This window comes from Sinohyriopsis cumingii, chromosome 11 (genome assembly GCF_028554795.1).
Source record: "Sinohyriopsis cumingii isolate HCF-2022 chromosome 11, ASM2855479v2, whole genome shotgun sequence".
NCBI classification, from domain to species: domain Eukaryota; kingdom Metazoa; phylum Mollusca; class Bivalvia; order Unionida; family Unionidae; genus Sinohyriopsis; species Sinohyriopsis cumingii.
In genome coordinates this window covers 66,848,772-66,854,771 of record NC_142971.1, presented here as the reverse complement: position 1 = coordinate 66,854,771, position 6,000 = coordinate 66,848,772, and the positions used below count along the sequence as shown (strand labels likewise).

The 6,000-nt window shown below is 37.2% G+C and overlaps 1 protein-coding gene across 2 annotated transcripts in view; it reads left to right on the top strand.

The window, feature by feature from the left end:
• Nucleotides 1-208: 208 nt before the first annotated feature.
• LOC149788613 (globin-like) overlaps nt 209-6,000 on the top strand; it is a 97,240-nt gene continuing 91,448 nt past the window's right edge. The window contains exon 1 of one of the 2 annotated variants that reach the window (XM_089974690.1): nt 209-364. The gene's annotated coding sequence lies outside the window, so the exon portion shown is untranslated. The remainder of the gene's footprint in view (nt 365-6,000) is intronic. The other variant, XM_089974687.1, reaches the window with a different exon arrangement.

Sequence of the window (6,000 nt, the reverse complement as noted above, 5' to 3'; positions counted from 1 at the left end):
TTGCTAGACTGACTAGTCAGCGGCTACTATATGCCGACACTAAATGGTGTCGGCGAATTCCAACTATTCGATAGGCAGTGGACTCTGACCCTATACCCCAACATACATGTCCAAATATCAAAAATGGGGTGGCAAAGGTCAGAGGAAACTCGGACTAGGGCGGAGCTTAAAGCACATTCGCAAAACTCTGTTGTGGTTGTTTGTACATTGCAGCTCAGCTGGGGGTAAAGTCAAGTATAGCCAGATGAGATGAAACAGAAAAATTTATCATAACCGTGTGAGCGTTTTGACTGTGCAGTCATTTTCTCTCATAGCTCTGTTCGGACGTATTCTTCCAAGCGTTTTGATTCCTTCATCTTACAAGGTAAGATGTTTGTTTTCTTTTTAAAACGATATCACATATTCTTTGTTAAAATGTTTTTGAAGACGAAATTAAGTAAAAAAAACATTAAACAAGCAGTTTGATAGATTATTTCATTTCGCCTTTAAAAGCACGTGGATTTATCATTTTTGAACTTTCTGTAATGTGCTCTTTCTGTAATATGCTCTTTATTACCTACACATAGTACCTAGTGATACATGCTGTATTACTCGCGTTTTTGGGGTGTGCATGTAACTGCTGACCCCAGCACTCCTTGGGTGTAAATCGACCCTTGACATCAGATTGCTCCAGCTAAATTATCAAAGCGCATTCAAAAGTTTTCACACAAATGTTATCTTCCATTAGTTTAAGTTTAACAGTTTAAGCACCTGTTGTAAAGATTAGAAGAAAAAAAAACAAATCTGAACAACCCACTTATTATTGAAATTACGCAACTGAAAGGCGCTTTCTTGCAAAAACAGCTGACATTTTTCTTTCTTTAATAGTTATCGAATAACTTCAGGCTTCCATATTGTTACCTTTGTAGTAAGCAGAATGTTATTCTGTTAATAAAACAGCTGACAGATATTGCAAAACACAAGAAACGTTATCTAAGTATGATAGCAGAGCACGTAGAACCTTCACAGGTAGAACATACTGTAGCCCGTGCACTAACTAGTATGCTAATAACACTGACGTTAAATATCCTATATTCCTGCCGTCAATTTTTTAAAGTTTGTTTTTATAGTGAAAATTATGTGTCCACTGCTCAAGTACGCTGAATACTAATTTCGCCTTCTTTATAAACTTTAAACACGTAAGGACAGAGGATGACTGTCTTACTGTTCCCAATTTTAGAAAGAACTATCGCTGTTAGCAAGGTGCTAACGATGTATTAAATTGGTTCACATAGAATAACCAACTTGTTCAAAATTATCGAACTAAAAGATTTAATTGGGAAATTGCATTCTATCGAAATGTTAAGTAAATGCAATTAGAGATGATCCCTAGTCAATGTTTGAGTTAAACGCCTTTTTATTCTTTTTCTTAAATAAAAAGTTATGTTGTATACATAAATAAGTGTGCAAGCAATCCAAAACAGCTAACACAATGTACATGTCTGTGGTATATTCTTGCGTTGATCTTAGTTGAATAAAATAATAGTCATCAGATTTTGTTAAATGTTAGGGAAAAGTAACATCTCACTAACTGGCTAAAAAGTAACAGCTGAATAAGTATTTGAAATTGGCCAAATTTGTGAATGTAACGATCACAGACTACTCTTATCGAGTACAAAATGAAAAGGTTATGTGAGCAAGTGGGCTTTTTCAGTATGCCAGTTATTTGGATCACGTCGGTTTTCTGTCACAGAAAGCCGCATTAGTCTGACTTATCAACAAAATCAAAGCGACGAAAATTTGGCTCAGTTGACTACTTCCGTCTGATGGAGTCATGTGCAAAGACTTTATATGTGCAATACTGAAAAGAGGGTCTGATTCACCTGATTATATTTAATTGACGTTTGTCTGAGTGTTATCTGCAGATTCATTAGTGTAGTGTTGAATGGCTATATCTAGGCTTTCCAATCATCTTGCGATTCTGATGCGAGATAAAGACGCGAGAGAACACTCGAATAGAGAGGAGAGGTTGGGTTGGGGTGTGTAAACTAAAGTTTTGAAGCAATGTAGATCATTAATCACAGTTTTATCCTGTTTTCATCTGTAAATCCCTTTATTACCATTAACACACATCTCATGTAATTTTATCTACACTATCAGAGCGCATGTACATAATAAAGGATGATGGTGTTGAACATAGATGGATAGATCGATAGATACAAACATACAGACAGACAGATAGGTAATAGATAGATAGATAGATATACAAACATACAGATAGGTAATAGATAGATAGATAGATGTACAAAAATACAGACAGACAGATAGATATACAGACAGACAGATATATAGATATTTATATATTGATATAAAGAAAGACAGACAGACAGATATATAGATAGATAGATATACAGACAAACAGACAGATAGATAGAGAGATAAATATATATATTCGGATAGATTGGTATACAGACATGTAGATAGATAGATGTACAAACATACAGACAGACAGACAGACAGATAGATAGATAGATAGATAGATAGATAGATAGATAGATAGATAGATAGATAGAGTAAAGTATTAAATTAGATTATCTTGTGTACATGTTGTGCTACCAGATACTCTAGGCTGTCTAGAGAATCTAAAGAGGTCAGAAAGGGCAAATGCTACCTGGGGGTAAAACAAACACTATGATAGCGTATACATCCAACCTTTCTAATATTTGGGTTGTACGAAAACGAGCTTACACCTGGGCGAAAGACAAAATGCCTGACCTTTTTATCACTTTCAATAAATCTTACATGTTGATCTTCCTGATTACTATTACAGGATAGTACGTGATTCAATGAATATACTCAATGTAAATAAAATATATGCATAGTTCATTGCCATGCTCTTTTCCACCTTCTTTAGTCAGTTTAAAAAGATGGTATAAGAATGTACTTATAAAATAACTTAGCTAGCAGATTTAATATAACGACTGTTTACAGAAAGCTCGTTTATAGTGAAGCATTTTAGGACATTTATTTGTACATAAGGGGGACTTATGCACGCAAATTCATTTTGTAATAACCGGTAATTCATTGTATCTGTGTTGCATCTACGTGAACTTTTATTTTCTCACCGAGACAGCAATAAGCATGTACGATTGCAGTTTGAACAAGCTCGAATCTTTCTGCCAATGGTCCAAGGAACCGTCCTTGCATAGTTATGTTCTTTGTTACCAAATCACGTTATGTGCACACCACACACCGTCATTGCGTTGATTATGGGCTACTCGATTGCCTATCACAGCGTCATTGCGTTCATTACGGGCTACTCGACTGCACATCACACACCGTCATTACGTTAGGTACGGGCTACTCGATTGCATATCACATAGTCGCTGCGTTCATTACGGGTTACTCGATTGCAAATCACACATCGTCAATACGTTGATTACGGGCTACTCGATTACATATAACACCGTCATTGCGTTCATTACGGGCTGCTCGGCTTCACATCACACGCCGTCATTGCGTTCATTACGGGCTACTCGGCTGCACATCACACACCGTCATTGCGTTCATTATGGGCTACTCGATTGCATATCACACCGTCGCTGCGTTTATTACGGGTTTCTTGATTGCACATCACACACCGCCATTGTGTTAATTACGGGCTACTCGATTGCATATCACACCGTCAATGCGTTCATTACGGGCTACTCGACTAAGATGACTTAATTTGGCTTAAACATTCCCAAGTTGCTTTTTTCTTTCAAGAATGAACTCACTAAACAAAAAACTTTCTTTTACTACACAACAACAACTTTCTTGTACTACACATTGCAAATAATTTGATAAAGGTATAAATGCTTTTGACTTTGTTCAGTTTTTCCCCATTGTACGCTGTATCACTCCATCGAAGTATATCCGAGAGCATCAGGGCCATGTCGAGCGGTAGGGTGGGGGAAATGATTTGTTTTTCCATAAAGGTATGATATGAAGTCAAACTTTTGAAGAGATACGCAGTCGAATGCCTGAGCTAAATATCGGTATCAAATATATTAAGCTAAGCAAAGCTTAGCTTGAAATATCGGCGTTTATTCTTAAATAGTTCGCGCGAACAAGGAGACCAGTGTCCTCTCTTGGAGTTATTATATAGTACATATATGACAGGTCAGTTGTAAACAACGATACGAGTCCCTGTGTCCGAGAGGTGATTTTTGTAGAAAGGTCATGAGTTGTTCCATTTAGGGCTGTTAGTGGTTAAATTTAGTGCAGCCATCCCAGTTTCTTTTTGTAATGTATCAAGCGCACAAATTGATCGTGATCATACAGATATTTTGTTGTGGCACATACAACTTAGTCCGAGTTTCCTCTGATTCATGCCACCCCATTTTTTTTTTTTATATGTTTGGACGTTTAGGTGGGGGTGTAGGGTCAGAGTCCATTCCCTATGGAAAAGTTGGAATTCAGTGACATCATTTGGTGTTGGCACAGGACTTATTGGCCACCTAGCAAACTTTAACGAACTTTCGCCGAGATATATCTGCATGAAATCAATAGGAATATGATTTATTTTCTCAGATATTGCGAGTTGAGCATTTGTTATATCTTTGATCCGCTGACAGACTAGCCGAAACAATAGCGTTGATGAAATTTGACCTGGAACTCATTTGCATTCGAGTCACATGACTACACAAATCTCGCGACCTACATGTCAATGACATCAGAGTTCAAATAGTCACGTGATATTAACATTAAAGCATTTCTAATGTTGCTGTAGGAAAACAAATCGAACATATAAATGAAAGTCACGTACTATTTACAGAAAAATGAAAGAACATAAACTTCTAAAAATAGTTGTTCTGAAAACTACGACCAGAAATCTGTAACTGTTTCAGCAACTTGGAGGGGAAAAAAAGCATTTTCAATAAGCGGAGAGCACGTGTCAATGCGCTAGTCACGTGCTACCTATAAAATACATTGCAGACACGTGCTTAGTACTTGATGAATCTGGTTTTCTCCACCTTTGCTGCGATACCGACAGGTTTCTTGTCATTGTTCTCAAAATAAATATGTTAGGAATTAAGTGTACGTTATATTTATGTACAAGTATTACGTGACTTTTAATTAATATTTTCGAATTATATGTACAACAACTTTTGAAATGGTATTTTGTTGATATCACGTGGTTATTGGACCACTGATGTGATTGAGATGTAGATTGCGAGATTTGTGTAGTCATGTGACTCGGAATGCAAATGGCGAGTTCCAGGTCAAATTTCATCAACGCTGTAGTTGCATCCCGCCTGTCAGCGGATTAAAGATAAAATGAATGCTATATTCGCTATTTCTGAGAAAATAAATCATGTTCTTCCTATCGATTTCTTGCATATATATCTCTAAAAACGGTCGTTATAGTTTGCTTGGCCGGCTAGTAAGCGGCTACCCTATGCCGACACTAAATGGTATCAGCAAATTCCAACTGCTCGATAGGGAATGGACTCTGACCCTACACCCCAACATAAACGTCCAAATAACAAAAGTTGGGTGGCAAGGGTCAGAGGAAACTCGAACTAATACAACTAAGATCAGCGCGAGCAACTCACGTTTTGACAGCCTTATCTCAACATTTGACTGTGTTATCTCGTCATCTGACAGTCTAATCTCATCGTTTGACAGCATGTTTGTACCTGACAAAAGGGGACACGTGTCAACAACAGAAGCGAATGAGACTAGTAAGGTAAAATGATCCATATCACAAACAAGACACACTCAAAGACGTGTATACCTGGTTTAAAAGGCATTGTTATGTAAATACAACCAAACTAATAATCTTTCACAGTCGGTAGAGCACTTAGCATTGAATAGATGGGGTTTTAAACCTTCCATGGAATAATAATATGACGCCGTTAATCAGTGTACGTCCAACCTATGTTCACAATCGCTGCCCCATACATGTTATCGAGATTAATTGTTTTGTTGTTGTCTCCTTTCCCCTAGGACACATGGACCCTGAATTATTGTTCTGAA